The sequence below is a fragment of the Triticum aestivum genome, chromosome 5D (assembly GCF_018294505.1).
Source record: "Triticum aestivum cultivar Chinese Spring chromosome 5D, IWGSC CS RefSeq v2.1, whole genome shotgun sequence".
NCBI classification, from domain to species: Eukaryota; Viridiplantae; Streptophyta; class Magnoliopsida; order Poales; family Poaceae; genus Triticum; species Triticum aestivum.
The window spans coordinates 566,961,399-566,984,673 of NC_057808.1; the positions used below are offsets into that span (position 1 = coordinate 566,961,399).

The window sequence follows — 23,275 nt, forward strand, 5'->3', positions numbered from 1 at the left end:
TTTTGCACAACTCTATGATAGCTTTGAAGAAGACGCGCAAGGTACCGACAACCAAGAGGAGAAAAGAAGAAGCAATGAGCACAAGGTGCACGAGGAGCAAAGTGATGGCAAGAAGCTCAAGGAACACACAGAAGCCCCAACGCTATATATGAATAATTATGAAACATTATGAATAAGGGATGATGTTGTATTATGAAACATTTATCACTTGACATGTTGTATTTCTGTTGGATGATGTTGGACCTATGTTAGAAGTATGTTTGACATGATGTTTAAATATCTATTGGATGATGTTTGAATGAGCACATGGTTTTTCCTTTTTTTGATTTTTTTGAATTTTGTTTTGCTCATTTAAATTCTGGTCAAACCTAACTTTGACCAAGATTTAAACAAGTCTAAAACATCAAAATGAAAAACTAAGCCTGGATCCTTCTTAGTCAATCCAAAATGAAGCTGTGGTGAGGTTTTTGAAATTTTCATGAAAAATGTGCTAAAAAGAGGGGTCCAGAAGTAGGGTAACGACCTCATTTCTAAGCAAGTTTTTTTCGACCTTGTCTAAATCAGCCAAATAACTTTCTTACACATATATTCTATATATACAGACTATGTGCGCTGGTTTTCCCATTTTTTGATTTTTTTAATTTGTTTTGCTCATTTGAATTCTGGTCAAACTTAACTTTGACCAAGATTTAAACAAGTGTAAAACATCAAAATGAAAAACTAAGCCTGGATCCTTCTTAGTCACTCCAAAATGAAGCTGTGCTGAGTTTTTTGAAATTTTCATGTTCATTTCCCCAAAACACTTCTCTTCACTTCATACAAGAGAGTTTGAGATACTCGAGATATCACACAATACACATGAACTTATCGTTTAAATGTATGTAAACCTTGTTTATCAACTTAAATCGTTAGTATATGACATAAAAAGACTATGTGCGCAGGTTTTTTATTTTTCTGATTTTTATTTAATTTATTATGCTCATTTGAAATCTGGTCAAACATAGCTTTGACTGCTCCAAACCCCTCCCAAACCCCGCTAACCCTAGCGCTGAACAAGGACCGTCCATCTAACCCTAGCGGCGATCAAGGGCCGTCGATCTAACCCTTCTAGAAGGAATCTGCGGGGAGGAGGGGGGCGATCCGCGAGATGCAATCTGATTGGCTGGGAGATTGTTTTTTTTAACAAATACCGGGCGCGCTGGATGGACCGTTGGGCCGTCTCGTTGTCTGGGCCTGAGACCGCAGTAAATAGCCCGTCTCAGCCTTTCCAGGCCTTGCATGCATGGGAGGCGGCGACGTGGGTTTGCATGCGCGGGAGGCGGCGACGTGCATGCATGCGAGCGAGGCGAGCGAGGCGCGCTAGGCGAGCTAGGCTAGCGAGGCGAGCTAGGTGGTTCAGGGCAGCGATTCACATGCACCGCCCGGTCAAAGAGCTATGCAGTGATTCAGATGCACGCACGCGCCCCATGCATCGTTTCGTGCAAAAAATTAAGAGTGCAAAACGTAACGGATACACACACGCGTCCGGATTCACACACGCACCGTTCTCATCCTTTCTCTCTTCCTCTCCCACCCACAGGCCTATAAATGGGGTGCCTCTCTTCCTCTCCCACCCACAAGCCAGATCCGATCCTCTCCAACTTCAAACACCCAAGCGACTGAGCCCTCCCCAAGCGAGACCAAGTGAAGATGCAGTTCAATGGGCCGACCTTCAACCGCCCGCCTGTCGTGCCGGAGCTGCGCTACCCACCGGGCGTGCTCGTGGAGAGGGAGCTCCGTGTGTGGGCTATTTCAAGGTGGAGGGGTTCCGTCGAACTCACCCGCTCCTTCCTCAGAGCCGGCTATGCCCACCTCCCACGGGGCTCGCCAAGGATGTTCACCCTCAACGAGGTTCGTGACCGCGGCGGCATCCTCCTACTGCTCACGGTCACCTTCACCAACCCGTTTGACGCGCGCGAGCTCCTCGGCTAAGTCTTTTGGTGTGGCTGCGAGACCATCTTCTTCACCGTCTACAACATCTACACCAACTACGAGCGCATCTTCCCCGCTCCAGGCCAGATGCACTCCCTTCCCTACGACGAGGAGGAGGAGGTGTGAAGATGAAGACGGTGTTGAAGGGGCGCGCGCGGCCAAGGTGGAAGAAGGAGGTCAAGATGAAGATGTTCAAGCCCGGAGTCAAGCTCGTCATGTTTCGTTTTTTATTTTGTTGCTTTTCTATGTCGTGTCGTGTCATGTCATGTTTCGTCATGTGTCCGTGAACTGTCCGTGAACTTATTATTGTTGTTTTTCTATTGTAATGGTGTGTTGCATCTTATCTAAGTTATTAGGGTTTATTATGTGTGTTAAAAAATGTCTGTGCCCAAACATATCATTTCTTCCCTAAACCAAGTCATGAAGTTCGAGAACTTGTGGTTTTCATTAATGAAAATCAGAGGGGGTGAGAAGCCCTCTGTTTCATTAAAAAAAGTCATAAACTAACATGCAAATTTATTCCCTTTAAATCCTAAACCAAGTGTCACTCTAACCCTAAACCAAGTGCCACTCTAACCAAAATCATGTGGCAGTGCAAACATACGTTTTCAACCTTCCAACCCTCCAAAATTTCAGCGCAAAACAAAGGAAAACCACTCTCACGCATGTGCAAACATTCACGGTCTCACTATTATTTTTTTTAAAATTCACAGTCTCACTATGTATACCTTCCTTCCCTACCCATGTCAAAGTCTTGCCATCTGTCCTAGCGGTTACCAGCGCAGCCCTAAACACCATAAACCCACGCGGTCCTGGGTTTGAGTCCCTAGTCGCACCAATTTTTTGTGCATTTTCCACCCTTCATTTTTTTAGACAAATTATTTTTTTCTCAATGTAATGCCCTTAAAAAATGTTCATTTATTTTGGCACTAGGTGTAAACCTCTACCAGAGCTGAGGCACATTTTCCATGAAATTTTGGTCTTTGATTTAAATCACGGTGTATTTGAATTGGATTAATTAACAGCTCCAAAAAATTTCTAACCATAATTGTTTGGCTTCGGAATAATTCAATTAGCTTCCACAAAAAGTTTCAGCATTATGATTTACTGCCTAAATTAAATCAGAACAGAAAACAGAAAAATACGCAAGTGAACCCCCGAATGGGCCTAATTGGATGCAGTTGGCCCATTAGTCTAGCCTGCACTTGGCTCTACACTCTGAATTTGGCCCAAGAGCAACCTTTTTTTGGACAGAAAGGCAGAGCAGAGAGCTGCATTTCATTGATCAAAAGTTTCTGAATTCCTCATTTCTTCTCTTTTTTTCAACATATTTAAATGTGGTCACTTCTTCTCTTTTTGTTTCAACATTTAAACAACTTTAACCAACATTTAAACTAGGTGAATTTCTCATACAATTTCAATATTACAAATTTCTCCATAATTCATGCCTTTCCATACATTTTCAACATTACCATACCTACAAATGCCCAAAAGTATTTGCAAATGGGTATTGGTAGTGCTTGATCTTCAAGCTTCCTAATCTTCTTCTTCAACATCCTAAGCTAAACAGCTAGCTCTCTGTTAGTGCGTGCTTCGCCCTCCATCTCTTCTTCCGGAGCTCGTGCTGCGGCCACTGCCGTTCATGGTAGCATGCGCAACCATTCTTCATGCTCTTATTGCAGTTCATTCATCAGAGTCTTGGCCAGAGCATCGACCCAAAGAAAGAAGCATGTCACCTGCATGAACACCAAACAAATCAACCCATTGCTCAAAGATCCCGACCATGAAAATGGTGCAATTGCCCCAATTCTTACCCCATTCTTGCTGCACACGTAGAACGGACGGTTTTGGTTCCTCGGTGTGTGAGAAACCCTCCGATCAACGCCCACCCGGCACCGCGGACAGACGAAGACAGGCATGTCCACACGCGCCCGGCTCTGCATCCGCGAGGTGGCGCAGGAGCTTGAGGAAGACATGGAGCTCGGAGCCGAAGGGGATCTCAACGCCACCGTGCCCTCCACAGCTAGCTTCCCACCGCCGTGCTCTCTCTCTCTCTCGCCGTGGTCACCGCCGTGCTCTCTGTCGCCGTGGTCACCGCCGCTATCGCCCGCTTATATAGCACACCTGCAACGGCTCTCTGCTCAACAGCTCTCTGCTGGGTCCCACAAGCCACGCGTGCAACGGTTGGAATAAAATTGGCCGCCCCTGCCGCCTGGTCCCACCTGTAAGGGCCGAGTCAAAAGGTTGACCTGACGGAGACGGCTGAGTTCACGGAACGAGTCGGTGCGCTCGGACTAGGGGCAAAACTGAGCACAATTCGCATCTGAGGGCAAAACTGAGCACATGGACACTACTGAGGGCAAAATGATAATTAACCCTTCAATTTCTGCCTAGTATTTTTACTGAACATATTTAATGGTCATTCTGTTTTGATTAATGAGTATGGACGAGGCACTACTGTTCTGTTAGTACTTAGTACTGACAAATGTTGGAATTTGCTAGTGAGTGGTGTGAGCGGGACTAAAGTTTAGTCCCACCCCAGAAGTTGAGAGAGACTTGCACCTCTTTGTAAGGTGAGTTCTTCTATCACTTGTATGAGCATGAGAAGAGGAGACCTACTCGCCCGCCTCGCCACGCCACGCCTCGTCACGACGCGCCGCTGGTTGCGGGAATGAGCCGAGCTGAGGACAGAGCTATACACGTTGTCTATATTTTTGCTGCTCGGCAAAATTAACAAGTCATTAATTAATAATTAATGGATGCATTAATTACTCAGCCGTTTTCGATTCTTTTGGATCGTGGGGCTATCACTTGGACGTGGTTTTTTTTTTCCACGACCGACCCAACCCGCATTATATAGTCAGGCAGACGTCTACCCTAGCCGCCGCCACATCGTATGGTTTCGCACCACCGTTCCAGATCATTGCGCCGCCATGCAAGTCTTCTCCATCCCTCCTTTCGGTGCGCACCGCTAGAAGGGACAGCAGGCCTCCGGAACCCCGCCTCTTGTGATCCTGTACGGGAGAGGGGCGATCAGGTTTTTGGGGGGCGCACCCATGCGACTGCTGGCAGCGACGACTTCACCAACGACGACTTTCTTCCCCGACCTTGGCAACCTCTTCCTCAACGACATGGGCGACAACATCAACGCCGGCGGTCCTGCTCCCGCTGCACCGTATGTGATCTTGTCCTCCTTGTTCGAGATCGTGCTAAAATTCTTAGTTCTAGTTTGTGCCCTAGATATGATCTGTTCATCTACTATGGTAGTCCGCATGATTATTTTAATCTCTATTTTTGTCGTCATTATTGATTTACTGTTTATTCGGATTAAATCTCGTAGTAATTTGCTCATATACTCAACAACAAATAGGTCAACTATACTTTGTCAATCCTTGCAAGAAGAAAAGAAAAGCTATAAGCGTTATCAAGAGGAGAGTTTCCCTTCACTAATGACTCATGGCACAACGCAACTATGATTTTATTTTTCCTTTTAAAACGAGCAAAGCTTCAAAAAAAAACCCTGAAAGTATAAAAAAACGGAACCAAGAGAGCAGCCATTGCCAATGCTAAAGGAAAGAGGAACAGCAGCAGGGCAGGGATTTCGTTATGTCCATTACTATATCAGCTCACATGACATGGCTTGCAATGGAATGGGCCTGCCTAACCATGGTGCACAGGACATTACAAACACGTAAGCAAGGGGTAACCCCATGGTACGAGGTCTGCCCATGGTACAGGTACATCAAGATCAATGTTGATGCTGCAATTTGTACACGAGCACAAATTGGGGCGACTAGTGCAGTCTGCAGAGATGAGCACGGAGCTTATCTAGGCTCCTCGGCGATGAGCTTCCACGGTTTGACGGATCCAAACACGCTAGAAGCGTTAGCATGCCGAGAAGCCCTTGCGCTAGCCAAGGACATGATGTTACACAACCTGCTGGTTGCTTCAGATTGCAGCACGGTCGTCGCAGATATTCATTCAGGTACCCGTGCGATAATAGCACCGGTGGTCTTGGAGATTCACGCAACATCACAGATTTTTTTTTCGAAGCGGAGGCAAAAGATTTGCCTCATCAATTAAATAAAGAGAGAATAGAGTTTAGAGTGTTACAAGAAACCCACACACACGGCATGACAACTACTCACGCAACATAATATGCCCTAGTTTCTTAGCGCCCGCGGTGATCCAAATCTTCGCCTCCTCTAAAATGGTGTGAAGGAGAACGGGTGGTGGCACACATTTGTGGCGGAACACCCTAGCATTTCATCCATTCCATATTGTCCAAGAGACGAGCATGGTAAGAGAGGCCATAGCATGTCTGTTGGGGTTTTGATTGCTGGTTCGCTTGTCCCACCACTCGTTGACGGAGTCCACAAGAAGCCAATTGGTTGTGTCCATGTGAGCGAGGCCAAGCTTCTCAATGACTAACCTCCATAGCCTGAGCGTGTAGCGACACTTGAAAAGAAGATGCGCGCCCGATTCTTGTTCTCTTTTGCAAAGTTGGCACATGCCACAATTTGGCCAACCACGTTTCGCCAACCGATCGGCAGTCCAAATCCTATTTTGGATAGCCAATCAAGCGAAAAATTTCACTTTTGGTGGTGCCCAAGTTTTCCAGACCATTTGATCCATAGGGGAAAGCGACATGCCAAGGAACTGAGCTTTATATGCTGTGGATGCCGGGTAGAATCCATCATTCGCGTGCTTCCAGACAATATCATCTTCAAGGTGGTTGTCAAGGTGGAAGTCATTAATGAGCATCCAAAGAGTGAAGAATTCCCGGATGTGGTCACCGGAAACGACAGTGTTGTTGTTGATTGACAGAATCCATGCACTCCCGTTTAGAGCCTCACGCACGTTCCAATTTTTTCTCCTTGAGGCCTCGAAGATGAGCGGCGCGATGTCCATTGGTTTGCGGCCCAGAAGCCAAGGGGAGTCCCTAGTTTCTTAGCGCCCGCGGTGATCCAAATCTTCGCCTCCTCTAAAATGGTGTGAAGGAGAATGGGTGGTGGCACACATTTGTGGCGGAACACCCTAGCATTTCATTCATTCCATATTGTCCAAGAGACGAGCATGGTAAGAGAGGCCATAGCATGTCTGTTGGGGTTTTGATTGCTGGTTCGCTTGTCCCACCACTCGTTGACGGAGTCCACAAGAAGCCAATCGGTTGTGTCCATGTGAGCGAGGCCAAGCTTCTCAATGACTAACCTCCATAGCCTGAGCGTGTAGCGACACTTGAAAAGAAGATGCGCGCCCAATTCTTGTTCTCTTTTGCAAAGTTGGCACATGCCACAATTTGGCCAACCACGTTTCGCCAACCGATCGGCAGTCCAAATCCTATTTTGGATAGCCAATCAAGCGAAAAATTTCACTTTTGGTGGTGCCCAAGTTTTCCAGACCATTTGATCCATAGGGGAAAGCGACATGCCAAGGAACTGAGCTTTATATGCGGTGGATGCCGGGTAGAATCCATCATTCGCGTGCTTCCAGACAATATCATCTTCAAGGTGGTTGTCAAGGTGGAAGTCATTAATGAGCATCCAAAGAGTGAAGAATTCCCGGATGTGGTCACCGGAAACGACAGTGTTGTTGTTGATTGACAGAATCCATGCGCTCCCGTTTAGAGCCTCACGCACGTTCCAATTTTTTCTCCTTGAGGCCTCGAAGATGAGCGGCGCGATGTCCATTGGTTTGCGGCCCAGAAGCCAAGGGGAGTCCCTAGTTTCTTAGCGCCCGCGGTGATCCAAATCTTCGCCTCCTCTAAAATGGTGTGAAGGAGAATGGGTGGTGGCACACATTTGTGGCGGAACACCCTAGCATTTCATTCATTCCATATTGTCCAAGAGACGAGCATGGTAAGAGAGGCCATAGCATGTTTGTTGGGGTTTTGATTGCTGGTTCGCTTGTCCCACCACTCGTTGACGGAGTCCACAAGAAGCCAATCGGTTGTGTCCATGTGAGCGAGGCCAAGCTTCTCAATGACTAACCTCCATAGCCTGAGCGTGTAGCGACACTTGAAAAGAAGATGCGCGCCCGATTCTTGTTCTCTTTTGCAAAGTTGGCACATGCCACAATTTGGCCAACCACGTTTCGCCAACCGATCGGCAGTCCAAATCCTATTTTGGATAGCCAATCAAGCGAAAAATTTCACTTTTGGTGGTGCCCAAGTTTTCCAGACCATTTGATCCATAGGGGAAAGCGACATGCCAAGGAACTGAGCTTTATATGCGGTGGATGCCGGGTAGAATCCATCATTCGCGTGCTTCCAGACAATATCATCTTCAAGGTGGTTGTCAAGGTGGAAGTCATTAATGAGCATCCAAAGTGTGAAGAATTCCCGGATGTGGTCACCGGAAACGACAGTGTTGTTGTTGATTGACAGAATCCATGCGCTCCCGTTTAGAGCCTCACGCACGTTCCAATTTTTTCTCCTTGAGGCCTCGAAGATGAGCGGCGTGATGTCCATTGGTTTGCGGCCCAGAAGCCAAGGGGAGTCCCTAGTTTCTTAGCGCCCGCGGTGATCCAAATCTTCGCCTCCTCTAAAATGGTGTGAAGGAGAATGGGTGGTGGCACACATTTGTGGCGGAACACCCTAGCATTTCATTCATTCCATATTGTCCAAGAGACGAGCATGGTAAGAGAGGCCATAGCATGTTTGTTGGGGTTTTGATTGCTGGTTCGCTTGTCCCACCACTCGTTGACGGAGTCCACAAGAAGCCAATCGGTTGTGTCCATGTGAGCGAGGCCAAGCTTCTCAATGACTAACCTCCATAGCCTGAGCATGTAGCGACACTTGAAAAGAAGATGCGCGCCCGATTCTTGTTCTCTTTTGCAAAGTTGGCACATGCCACAATTTGGCCAACCACGTTTCGCCAACCGATCGGCAGTCCAAATCCTATTTTGGATAGCCAATCAAGCGAAAAATTTCACTTTTGGTGGTGCCCAAGTTTTCCAGACCATTTGATCCATAGGGGAAAGCGACATGCCAAGGAACTGAGCTTTATATGCGGTGGATGCCGGGTAGAATCCATCATTCGCGTGCTTCCAGACAATATCATCTTCAAGGTGGTTGTCAAGGTGGAAGTCATTAATGAGCATCCAAAGTGTGAAGAATTCCCGGATGTGGTCACCGGAAACGACAGTGTTGTTGTTGATTGACAGAATCCATGCGCTCCCGTTTAGAGCCTCACGCACGTTCCAATTTTTTCTCTTTGAGGCCTCGAAGATGAGCGGCGCGATGTCCACTGGTTTGCGCCCCAGAAGCCAAGGGGAGTCCCTAGTTTCTTAGCGCCCGCGGTGATCCAAATCTTTGCCTCCTCTAAAATGGTGTGAAGGAGAACGGATGGTGGCACACATTTGTGGCGGAACACCCTAGCATTTCATTCATTCCATATTGTCCAAGAGACGAGCATGGTAAGAGAGGCCATAGCATGTCTGTTGGGGTTCCGATTGCTGGTTCGCTTGTCCCACCACTCGTTGACGGAGTCCGCAAGAAGCCAATCGGTTGTGTCCATGTGAGCGAGGCCAAGCTTCTCAATGACTAACCTCCATAGCCTGAGTGTGTAGCGACACTTGAAAAGAAGATGCGCGCCCGATTCTTGTTCTCTTTTGCAAAGTTGGCACATGCCACAATTTGGCCAACCACGTTTCGCCAACCGATCGGCAGTCCAAATCCTATTTTGGATAGCCAATCAAGCGAAAAATTTCACTTTTGGTGGTGCCCAAGTTTTCCAGACCATTTGATCCATAGGGGAAAGCGACATGCCAAGGAACTGAGCTTTATATGCGGTGGATGCCGGGTAGAATCCATCATTCGCGTGCTTCCAGACAATATCATCTTCAAGGTGGTTGTCAAGGTGGAAGTCATTAATGAGCATCCAAAGTGTGAAGAATTCCCGGATGTGGTCACCGGAAACGACAGTGTTGTTGTTGATTGACAGAATCCATGCGCTCCCGTTTAGAGCCTCACGCACGTTCCAATTTTTTCTCCTTGAGGCCTCGAAGATGAGCGGCGCGATGTCCATTGGTTTGCGCCCCAGAAGCCAAGGGGATTCCCTAGTTTCTTAGCACCCGCGGTGATCCAAATCTTCGCCTCCTCTAAAATGGTGTGAAGGAGAACGGGTGGTGGCACACATTTGTGGCGGAACACCCTAGCATTTCATTCATTCCATATTGTCCAAGAGACGAGCATGGTAAGAGAGGCCATAGCATGTCTGTTGGGGTTTTGATTGCTGGTTCGCTTGTCCCACAACTCGTTGACGGAGTCCGCAAGAAGCCAATCGGTTGTGTCCATGTGAGCGAGGCCAAGCTTCTCAATGACTAACCTCCATAGCCTGAGCGTGTAGCGACACTTAAAAAGAAGATGCGCGCCTGATTCTTGTTCTCTTTTGCAAAGTTGGCACATGCCACAATTTGGCCAACCACGTTTCGCCAACCGATCGGCAGTCCAAATCCTATTTTGGATAGCCAATCAAGCGAAAAATTTCACTTTTGGTGGTGCCCAAGTTTTCCAGACCATTTGATCCATAGGGGAAAGCGACATGCCAAGGAACTGAGCTTTATATGCGGTGGATGCCGGGTAGAATCCATCATTCGCGTGCTTCCAGACAATATCATCTTCAAGGTGGTTGTCAAGGTGGAAGTCATTAATGAGCATCCAAAGTGTGAAGAATTCCCGGATGTGGTCACGGGAAACGACAGTGTTGTTGTTGATTGACAGAATCCATGCGCTCCCGTTTAGAGCCTCACGCACGTTCCAATTTTTTCTCCTTGAGGCCTCGAAGATGAGCGGCGCGATGTCCATTGGTTTGCGCCCCAGAAGCCAAGGGGAGTCCCTAGTTTCTTAGCGCCCGCGGTGATCCAAATCTTCGCCTCCTCTAAAATGGTGTGAAGGAGAACGGGTGGTGGCACACATTTGTGGCGGAACACCCTAGCATTTCATTCATTCCATATTGTCCAAGAGACGAGCATGGTAAGAGAGGCCATAGCATGTCTGTTGGGGTTTTGATTGCTGGTTCGCTTGTCCCACAACTCGTTGACGGAGTCCGCAAGAAGCCAATGGTTGTGTCCATGTGAGCGAGGCCAAGCTTCTCAATGACTAACCTCCATAGCCTGAGCGTGTAGCGACACTTAAAAAGAAGATGCGCGCCTGATTCTTGTTCTCTTTTGCAAAGTTGGCACATGCCACAATTTGGCCAACCACGTTTCGCCAACCGATCGGTAGTCCAAATCCTATTTTGGATAGCCAATCAAGCGAAAAATTTCACTTTTGGTGGTGCCCAAGTTTTCTAGACCATTTGATCCATAGGGGAAAGCGACATGCCAAGGAACTGAGCTTTATATGTGGTGGATGCCGGGTAGAATCCATCATTCGCGTGCTTCCAGACAATATCATCTTCAAGGTGGTTGTCAAGGTGGAAGTCATTAATGAGCATCCAAAGTGTGAAGAATTCCCGGATGTGGTCACGGGAAACGACAGTGTTGTTGTTGATTGACAGAATCCATGCGCTCCCGTTTAGAGCCTCACGCACGTTCCAATTTTTTCTCCTTGAGGCCTCGAAGATGAGCGGCGCGATGTCCATTGGTTTGCGCCCCAGAAGCCAAGGGGAGTCCCAAAATGGAGTTCGGGCGCCGTTGCCGACGGTGATAGTAGTGGAGGCATAGAAAAATTCCCGGTCATCCTTGATGCAAGGGTTGCCAAGCCCCACCCAAAGTTTTTGAGGTTCCCTCCATTCATACCAAAGCCACCGCAGGCGCAAAGCACGTGCAAATTTGTCAGTGTTCAGCATGCCAAGACCACCATACTCCTTTGGTCGGCACACTGTCTCTCAATTCACCTTGCACTTGGCACCGGTAGTCTTATCTGATCCAGACCAAAGGAAGGCCCTCTCTATCTTGTTCACACTATCTAGGGAGCTTGGTGGTACAATAAGAGGCGTGATGGAGTACACCACTTGGGAGGAGATGACCGACTTGACTAGGGCCGTGCGCCCGATTGTAGTGATATTTTGCCCCTCCCAAGTCACTAGTTTTCCGGCAGTCTTGTCCACAAGATATTGAAAGTCAACCTTCTTGAGTTGCCACACCGAGAGCGGTAGTCCCAAGTATTTCATGGGGAAGCAAGACCGAGCTGCCGGAACACTTTCCAGAATGTGCTCGAGGTTAAGGTGATTGCAACGTATCGGCACAACCGAGCTTTTTTGGAAGTTGGTGCACAGGCCCGTCACCTTGCCAAAGCCCTCCAAGATGGAGGCAAGGTTGTCGATATCCGTCTTGATAGGAGCAACAAAAACAGCCGCGTCATCCGCGTAAAGAGATGTCCTCACCATAGCCCCACGGCCACGTATCTTGTGGAGCAATCCTTTCCGAGAGTTGCTAAATCTAGGATTTGGTGAAGAGGGTTGATTGCAAGGACAAACAAAAGCGGTGAGATGGGGTCCCCTTGACGAAAGCCCCGACCATGCTTGATGGGAGAGCCTGGAATCCCATTGAGGAGGATCCGCGAAGATGAAGAGGATAAAAGAGCGACAATCCAATCCCTAAACATGGCAGGGAACCCCAAGCGTTGAAGGAGATCAAGGATGTATTCCCACTTGACTGAGTCAAAAGCCTTCTTTATGTCAAGCTTGAATAGGAGGGCGGGGGTCTTGCTCTTGTGGTGGCGTCTAGCAAAACTCCGGACGTACATGAAGTGTCATGGATGCTTCTTCGTTTTATGAATGCACTTTGAGCGTTGGATATGAGGTTGCCCATATGGGGAGCAAGCCTCAAAGAAAGGATGTTGGCCATGATCTTGGCGACGGCGTGGATGAGGCTAATGGGCCTATGGTCGGAGATACCTTCTCCCCCCCCTTCTTAGGCAAAAGAACGACATTGGCGGAGTTAAGCCATTGCAGATTTGAGGTGTTTAAGGAATCAAAGCGTTGGATAACCCTCATGACATCATCCTTTATGACATCCCAACACTTCTTAAAGAAGATGCCCGTGAAGCCGTCCGGGCCAGGCGCTTTGTCACTGGGCAACTCCTTGATGGCATGGAGTACCTCATCCTCGGTGATAGGATCGTCGATGCCTTGCAAGGCATGGTGCTCGGTGCCAAGATCCTCCTAGTTAAAATCCATGGTACTCGTATTTCCTCTACCCATGACCTTGGAGAAGTGCTCCTGGATGATCTCCTCTTTATTTTCCTTGTGGTCGGTAACCCAGCCCTGCCCGTGCTTGATCTAGTGGATGTGGTTTTTCCGCCTTCTAGCGTTGATCGGCGGTGGAAGAATTTGGTGTTGGCATCGCCGTCCTTTAGATTTGCGATTCTGGCGCATTGGCTTTTCCTAGCCCTGTCCAGCACCGCAAGATTAATGACCCTCCTCTTGAGCCTAGAGCGAAGGTCACGCACCTCAAGAGAGAGGAGCCTCTCTTCTTGGGCAGTGTCGAGGCGTAGAATTACCAAAAGGGCCGCATGGAGCTGGACCTTAGCCTTGGAGAAGAGGGACTTGCTCCACTCCATGAGGCGAAGCGCGGTCTTCTTAAGCTTGTAATGCAAGACTTGGTAGGGCTCCGTCTGGGCCACCCGCTCATTCCAAGCCTTGACGACCACCTCATTGAATCCGGGCAAAGAAACCCAGAAGTTCTCGAATTTGAAAGATCGCGGCTTCCTGGGTCCTTTGTCGTCTACAAGCAGAAGAGGGCAATGGTCCGAGAGGGAGGACGACAAAGCATGGAGCACATGGGTGTTGAAAGTCGTCTCCCAATCCGCATTGCAAAAAAAAGGAGTCAAGCTTGCAGAGGGTCGGGTTGTCTCTCTCATTGCTCCAAGTGAAGCGTCTGTTCTGAAGATGGATCTTCTTGAGCTCACAAATTGCAGTGCTGCACGGAACCGGTTGATCCTACTCGTGTTCACATTTGTCTTGTTCTTGTCCCTAGCCCGGTAAATTTGGTTGAAGTCTCCAAGGGCGAGCCAAGCAACACCCGACACCGGCTTGAGGGCGGTTAATTCGGTGAAGAAGGCGTCTTTGCAAGCATGATCAGTGGGCCCATATACGGACGTGAGCATGAAGCTGACATCAGACGCACGAATTGTAACCGTGGCCGAAAGGCAGTAAATCAAGGTTGAAACACCGGAGACATTGACGACATCATCGTCCCAAAGCAACAGGATCCCGCCTCTAGTCTCGATGGCTGGGCGTTGCACAAAACCTTTCAGCCTGTTGCCACCAAGGTATGCAGCCACGTACTTGTCCACACTCTCTAATTTTGTTTCTTGTAAACAGACCAGTTGACACGAGGAGGCAGCGATTGTGGCACTAACAGTTGCCCTCCTCTTCTGGCAATTTAGCCCACGTACATTCCAGCTCAGTGTGTTTACTGGTTGTATCGACATGGAAAACCATGGTTTGCACTTTTGCTTGGCCATAGGCCAATTCCAGGGTGTGTGCGCGTGAAGGACACAACTTGAGAAAAGAACACAGAACGCCACAACCAGCTTTGACAACACAGCGAAGCTCCTAACCGGAGACAGAACACAAGCACTGAGATACAACTCACGCAGATAAAAACAACATCGATAGGAGACCACTCGGGCCTAGTACGTAGATGAATTAACATGACAACTATTGCAACACCCTAACTTGGAGGCTGGCTGATCAAACCAACTCCCCCTGAGCCACCCATGAAGGAAGGCTTTCCAATATGGAAGCTCATTTGCTAGCCAAACATGCTTTACATCTAAACTTGGGACGCAATCTGTTGCTCTTACATCCCCATGATTTCTCCGTTATACATGTAAACGTTGTTCGTTCTTGATCAATAAAGTAAAGCATGTTTCCCGTCTAAAAAACCCATAAGCAAGGGGTAATCCTTGCGGGAGCCCCGCGTGTTGCATGTTGAGCTCTTTCTTAGTATTTTGTTTTTTCTGTACATATTTTCGTGTTTTAGATGGTTTTATGGTCGATCGACCACAATTCACGGCCGCTCCTGCTCGTCTACTCGTCCGTAAGGTGGAGGCGGCAGGGCAAGGGCCTATGGCACCGGCCACCGGTTCGCGACAGGCTGGCTACAGTTAGCGATCGACAACCAACGATCGGCGACGCGACGACGGCAACTTAGCGAGGCTGAGACGCGAGCCCGCAACCGGTGACTGCGACTCCGCGGGGCTGCGATGGTGAACAGATGACAAGATTAAATAAATATATAATGAAAGTATTTTTGTCGTCCAGATGTATTAGATTAGATAAGAGCATCTACAACCTGACTTTGCAAATCCAGCCTCTCAAACGCCCGCGGAGGCGACCGGTAGCGTCCGCGGACAATGACAATGACCGATCACGCCTCATATTGGCCACTATGCATCTGAGTCTTTCATATTTTAATCCCTAAATAAATACAGAGCATGCAAAAGAAATACTATATACTACGTACTACCCTAACTAATCTTCGTCGTCGGAGATGTCCACAACATCAGTACCAGGCGCCGGCTAGATGGGCGCGTAGGAAGGCTCTGGCTCGTCCTCCTCCTGCTCCACCTCATCCATCTAGGCGAGCATCTCCGCCTCCTCTGCGGCCTGCTGCTCATCCATCTCCTACCGGCAACAGCGTCCGGCCTCCGCAGCCGACTCTGAGCGGAAAGAACCGAGGATGGCCTGTTGCTCCGCCTGCAGATCTGCGTCGCCAGCGTCCCCCACATCCTCCTCTTCGTCAACCTGCTCCTCCTCCTCCAGATCCACTATATTTGGAGGCAGCCCCGCGGCGATCCGGGCTTCGCGCCTTGCCCGGATCCGCTCCGGCGTCAGAAATGGGTGGCTTCTCACCCGGCAGCGTGGCGGTATGGCTACTAGGCGGAGGGGAGTGAAAAATGTGGATGGTAGGGTTTCTGTGCCAGCGGCGGCGGATAGGCGGAAGAAACTGTGGATGGTAGGGTTTCGGTGCCGGCGATCGCCTTAAATACCCTATGTGGCCCGCTGGAGCGGCGCCACACGGTGATATCGGTCCGATGGAGGAGACGAGCTTCGGACCGCCTGGTTTCGAGCGATTCCGCGTGGGACCCCGCCATCAGTCCGACGTGGCGGGCGGGCCCGGGCGCCTCTATATCTGCCCCATATATGGGCTTGATATGAGGGGTGCCGGTCAGCCCGGGAGTTTGAGGTGCCCATTTGGGTCATATTTTCGTGACCGGTCATTGATCGGGCGGGCCGCCCGGGCGTTTGAGACCGGTTTGAGGCGCCCGGCTGTACATGCTCTAACTACACTATATACACATAGGTACATTCTTCAGTACAATGCTTCCTCCCATTTTGCATTTATTTATGCTAATGATATTGCATGCTTTCATTGTTGAAAGACTAAGAGATGACTTTCTTCTTGTGATTTTGTTCTGCACGTTAGCAAGACCGATTTGCGCACAAGATGTCCAGTTATTGGCTTGATGACTTGGTTGTGTGCTAGAGAGGGAGATATTTAAAGGAATTGATCTTGCTGAAAACAAGAGAGAAATTCGAAACTCTTAATGAAAGTAAAGCTTGGTTGTGGGTATGTATTCTTTCTACTTATCTTCACTTGCATAATGAGTACTAGTTATAAACTCATGATTTATCTATAGTTTTATGTTTTACAGTTCATCTTCATGTCCATCTAGTTAATATAGGTGATAAATTGGTGACCGCTCATCCATGTAATCTTCATCAAGTGAGGTATTTCCAGTGCTGATACTTGACTTTCGGATTTCAGAAATATTTGTTGAACACCAAGTAATATATATGCACATATATACGCCAAGGAATATATATACATATACATATACATATAATACACACACCCCATGTAGAACACGCAACTTGCATTGAAAAAATAAGTGTTTAATTGTCTCGACATAAGTACAAAAACTGCACTTCTTATTCCTTGCCAATTATGACAGGCGAGATTGTCTTTGATTAGCCCAACTTTCAGGGAAATTTTTGACATCCAAATTTTCTTGTTATTATTCACTGAAACCTCTGAATACGTGAGCGCTCGCTAGACAGAGTCGACTGTGTTCCGCCGACGGCGCCCTAAAAGTTGATCGATCGAAGCAAGTATAGCTACCTAGTAGTGGTTCACCTACGGAAGTACGCGGCTAGACGTGCGTTATAGTTTATCCATCAAGCTGGCTTACACAGCTCCTGGCGATCTGATCTAGAGTTCAAAAAACCAACATGCGAAACATGAACTGCATTATTGTTGGATGCATTGATCGAGGCAGAGGTTGGGGTTATCCTCTTTTAAAATCAACAAAACAAATTAAACCATCAAAACACAGGTCTTGTTTCTAGTAGTGGTGTAGATTAATTGTGTTTTGTACCAATTTCCTATTGGACTCACTAATTCATAATCCATTGACGATGTTAATTTGCAGAATCTAGCTTCGTAGTGGAACACGTAAGCATATATACCAGGACCTGCTATCCTGCACTGGCACAACTGGGTTCATGAATCTGAGGAACTCGGTTGTAACACGAGGCGCACAAATCAACAAACAGGTGGGTGAGCAGAGCAGGATACACACATGAACAGGTGGAATATTTTGGTCAGCACTACACCGCCTGCGTTTCTGGTGTCTTGACGACATGATAAGGTGTCAAGGGAGGATGGCTTATGCACATGGCCTATGTCCACATTATTACAACAAGAACTTTTCGAAACTAAGGCAAGGTTATTACAAGTATTAATAATCTTAACAAAATCTGTGCACCGAAACAAGGTGCATTGGGACACTCCGTACGTGCCCACTGAAGTCTGATGATGTTGCTTTTTTCATTTCGACAAATCAGTCTGCTGCTGCTGCTCCTATGGCTGTGGTGTACTCGACTTTGATCTTCTTCAATCTCACGACCACATTGCTCATGGTTATTCTCTGGTCAAGCGAGTCGCTGGAGCAGAGTAGGCCCAGCTCAAACATCGGCACAAGAAAGCCTTCAAGCTGACAGTGGAAGAAGAGTCATGTATTAGCTGGTCATCCACGACATGGACAACCTCCCTAGGAAACGCCTCGAGCACCCACCGCCTGAGACTACGATCTCCAACAAAAAAGTCATCCGTGGGTCTCTTTCCAGTCAAGACTTCAAGGAACATGATTCCGTAGCTGAATATGTCGCTCTTTCTCGAAGCTTTTCCAAGGGACCCATACTCTGCTCATGGAATGAATTCATAAACAAAACATAAATTGAATTATGAAAAATGAACATAACTAATTAACACTTACATTAATTATAACATTTACATACCTGGGGCCATGTAGCCAACTGTGCCAGGCATGCTCGAGTAAATCACGGAGTTATCATCACCAAGTAACACCCTTGCGATGCCAAAGTCCGCGACATGTGCTGTCATGTCATCATCGAACAACACATTGCTTGGCTTCAAGTCACAGTGCAAGACTACCTCACGATGCTCATGGTGTAGATACTCCATTGCCATGGACACATCGATCATGATGTCCAACCTCTCTAGAAACCCCAAGTTCCTTGTGGCTCCAGAGGAGTGAAGGAGCGTCTCTAAGCTACCATTGCACATGTATGGCAGCACCAGTGCTCTGAAATCAAGGTTCGAGCAGGTGTTGAGGATCCTTATCAGATTGTGGTGCCGCGCCATGCGTAGCACACAACACTCGGCATCGAAGCTTCTAATGGCTTGTTCCAAATGCATGTCAAGAACTTTTATTGCAACCACCACACCATTGCGTAGTTGGCCCTTAAAAACTTTTCCAAAGCTTCCAGACCCCAACAAGTTGCTGTCACTAAAATTTTCAGTGGCATGAACGAGGTCATGGTAGGAAACCAACTGATGGCCGATCATGTCAACCATACCTGTAGAAACTGCCATCCCTTGCTGCTTCTTGATTTTCTTTCGGATTATTACATATATGCATGAAGATACAACTCCGGTTACTACGATGATAGTAGGGAGCAAAATTTTCAACATGTGGTCTTTTGTTCTTTGGGTAGTGTTACTTGGACACTGTGAAAATCCTAAAGCTGAAGCACCACATAGGCCCGAGTTCCCCATCAAGGATTGTAGGCTGATGTTTGAGAAGACACCTCCTTCTGGTATGCGGCCTTGTAGCTTATTGAAAGAGAGGTTCAAGCTAGTTAGGTAGGTAAAATTGGTAAGATACTCTGGGATGGTACCAAATAGATCATTATGGGATAGGTCCAAAGTTTCCATGCTTTCTAGCTTGTCAAAAGAATGAGGAATCGAATTATCAAAAGAATTGCGTGATAGGTTCAGGTAGGCTATCATTTGGAGTTGTCCAATTGAATCCGGGAGGCTACCAACCAAACGATTGGTAGAGATATCCATGAAGTTAATTTGTTTCAGATATCCTATATCAAGCGGTAATGTGCCGTTGAAAAGGTTTCGAGAAAGATCAAGCTGGAGAAGACTAACAAGATGAAATAAACTTGGTGGTATTGTGGATGATAACCGGTTACCGGCTAATTCCAGGTATACCAACTTGCTGAGGTTACCAATGCCATCTGGTATGCACCAGTGAATTCATTATCATTGAGGAACAAAAATTCTAGATTTTTTAGCAATGTAATTGGAGATGGGATGGTGCCTAGCAAGTTATTTTCATAAAGGTCAAGCTCTTGTAGATTCTCCATTTTCATGATGGATTGTGGAATTACACTATGCAGTTGGTTTTCTGAAAGATCTAGCACAATGAGACCGGTTAAATTTGAAATCGTAGGTGGAATTTCACCAACTAAGTTTATTCCCGATGCATTGAAATATTGCAGCTGGCCTGATAAATTTCCTACATAGTTAGGGAGGTTACAACTAGTGAAATTATTTGATGCGATGCTCAGATATTGGAGCCTTCTAAAATTAGTGAACATGGACAAGAAGTTGAGATCTCCTTGTAGGCTGTTTTGTGCAATATCGATATGCACCAAAGAGTGCATGTTTCCAATTGTTGAAGGTACCGATCCAACCAACATATTAAATGCTAATCCCAGGTATGCTAATTTCGATAGGTTACCGAGAGAAGCTGGAATAGGTCCCGTTAGTTGATTATCATGTAGACTCAAACCCGAGAGTTGACCTAGCTGTCCAAATTCTACTGGAATGCCTCCGGTTAGATTGCATTCTCCGAGGTCTAGGGACATTAGCGAAGTGAGGTTGGCAAGTACAACAGGGATTGTGCCAACAAGGCCATTTTGACTCAAGGAAAGGAATATGAGATTAGTCAGCTTGCCTAGCCATGTTGGCACAACACCCCCAAATGAATTAGTGTCTAGTGAAATAACTTGGAGGTACCGACAAGATACAAACCCTAATGGAATGTGACCTGTGAAATAGTTTTCAGCGATGGCAATTACTTCCAGCATCGGGAGTCTAAAACTTTTATTGCTAGGGATAGAACCAGTTAGGTTTAGGTTGGCAACAAAAGACATGATATGTAGCTTAGACATGTTGAAGATTGCCTGGGGCACTGGGCCAGCAAGATGATTGACTTGTAGGTTAAGGAACTCCAGCATAGTCAAGGAGCCAATGCAAGATGGTATTGGTCCTGTCAAGCTGTTGTTGCCTATGTCCAAATGACTTAACAAATGAGTATTGTTGAATAAATTAGTTGGTATTGAGCCAGTGAGGCGATTCGCATAGAGATTTATTTTGCCCCAGCATTGTGTAGGTTATGCAGCTGCGCTGGAATTGTGCCCGAGAGATTGTTAAGACGTAGGGAAAGAACTTGAAGGCTTGTCATGTTTCCTATGCTAGGAGGGATGCTACCTGACAAGGCATTGTAGCCAAGATATAGAAATTTTAGGCGGTGCAATCTTCCCAGGTCGTCTGGAATTGAGCTGGTGAGGTTGGTGTTGTTGAGATTTAGGATAGAGAGGAAGGAGAGGTTACCAATGTGAGGAGCGAGTGATCCATAGAGTGGTACGCCTGGCAGCTCAATAGCAGTGACTCGCTGCCTGCGCTGACTGCACGAGACACCGACCCAGTGGCAGAACGATGCACTGCTTGTCCAGTTGCTAGAAAGGACACCATCAGGGTCGGAGAAGCTGGCTTTGAAAGCCAGCAACGCTGCGAGATCAGTGTCACTGCCGTTGCCATGGTTCCTCGTTGCTGGAGAAGAAGCCGAGATGGCATGTGGCAGTACTAGCAGGAGCAGTACTAGAACGACAGAAATGTGGGCAGATGAGGATGGAGTGGCCATTGAGCTAACAAGTGAGGGATGGGACGACATGGAGTAACAAGTCAGAGCTAGCAGCACGTTTATATAGGTTTTCTACAGAGTGCAGACTAGATATCTCAAAATAGCGCTTTATCTCTGTCACACTCCGCAGGATGAATTTCTCGCGTTAGTGGAGAATCATCGATGATATGCACGCACGGAAAATAATACTCCCTCTGTAAACTAATATAAGAGTGTTTAGATCACTAGGCCTTTGTTTTCCTCCAAAGGATATAGTATATAATGTATGGCTTTTCTCTCAACCAATCATGCCTTGGTTCAGTGAGAAACGTTGCTTTTCTGGCATGTTCCAACTCCCAATTAACGGGTGGTGCTTTCAACGACAAGCAAGACATTTGACTCTTTGTGCGTTTAGTGCAAACCCACTACACTAATGGAATATCATTCTGTTTACCTTTCTCTTTTACTGCCTGCTTCGTACATGCGGTTGATGGCCATAGACGACGCAGCACATGCGGTTGTCAAGGAAGACGGCGTTGATGGCCATCCAGAGCGAGTACACCGTGTGCTCCCGCGAGGGGGAAGGGCTAGAGTTTTTGGAAAAGGAGGCAATACTCCCGGCCTCTGCATCAATCGATGCATGCAGCCATCTTATTAATAATGAAATAACAAAGTCTTAGGGTCACTAGGAGCCCATAATTAAAATGCCAAACGAAATAAAACAAAAGAAAAACGCCACATCAAGCGATACAGATCAGAATACGATGCCTATACAGCTAGTCTATTATGAGCAAGCCATCCAAATCAGTTGAAGATAGCTCGTGCTACCGTCTCCCAACGGTTGCACCCAGTAACCAAAAGCTCCCTGGAGTCCACATGAGTGAGTAATAACCACATACGGATCCACGTTGTAGCTCTGTAGATTACCTGCAAATAGCTCATGAAGTTTGTCCCACTAAAAATCATATCATTTCTAGTATTCCATATCGCCCAAAGTAGTGCACATATCCCTATCCGAATATGTTTCGGTATATGTATGTCCACTCCATTGAGCCACGTGCCAAATAACGTGTTTATGCTCGTTGGGGGATGTATGTTGAAAGCTATATGAATTGAGCACCATAATAATTTTGCAAGTGGGCACTCGAGAAAGAGGTGCTTAATCATTTCATTATGATCACAAAAACAACATCTGGAGTTACCGATGCAGCTTCTTTTAAGCAAATTATCTTTGGTCAAAATGACTCCTTTGTGAGCAAACAATATGAAAATCTTAATTCAGAGCGGAACTTTGATTTTTCATATGTGTAAAGACCTAGACAATGGCCCAGAATCAATTAAGTCCAGATACATAGATTTCACTGAAAAGATCCCGTTCGTAGTTAACTTCCAGCGAATCGTATCCTCGTGGTCCGATAGTTGAACTTGCATCAACCTGCGGACAAGGTGCAACCACACATTCCACCGATCCCCTAGTAGGGATCGCCTAAATTGGATGTTAAGCGGTACCGAATTTAATACTGTAGCGACAAAGTTGTCCATTCGTTGCACAATATTATATAGTGATGGATACTGTAGAGCCAGAGGCATCTCCCCAGCCACGTATCCTCCTAAAATCTACTGGTGGTACATGTACCTACGTTGAACCTCACCCGTTGGAAGATGATGACCTTTGTCCTCGTTAACCCTTTCCAAAAAGGTGAGTCTGTAGGTCTAACTATGACCTGGGCCAAAGTTTTAGTGCGCAAGTACTTATTCCGAAAATTTGTACCCACATACCCTCGGTCTCTACCGATAACCTGTAAAGCCATTTGCTAAGCAAGCATCAGTTCTTTACCTCTAAATTCTCGATTCCTAACCCATCTTGGTCCTTAGGTCTGCAGATGATATCCCATCGGGCCAATCGGTATTTCCTCTTAATCTCATCACTTTGCCAAAAGAAGCGGGATCTATAGAAGTCTAATCTTTTCCACACACATACGAGCACTTTAAAGAAGGATAGAAAGAACATCGGCAAGCTCGTCACTAACATTTTAGTTTTATCAGTCCAGGATGATGTGCGGCTGGAGCTGGCATGATTGGAAGGTCTTTTTTTTAGGGAAAGCTTGGAAGGTCATATTGAAGGAGGTT

The 23,275-nt window shown here is 47.0% G+C and overlaps 1 pseudogene; it reads right to left on the minus strand.

Moving 5' to 3' along the window:
• Positions 1-21,166, minus strand: part of LOC123123977 (probable LRR receptor-like serine/threonine-protein kinase At3g47570) — a 51,778-nt pseudogene extending 30,612 nt beyond the window's left edge.
• Positions 21,167-23,275: the final 2,109 nt, after the last annotated feature.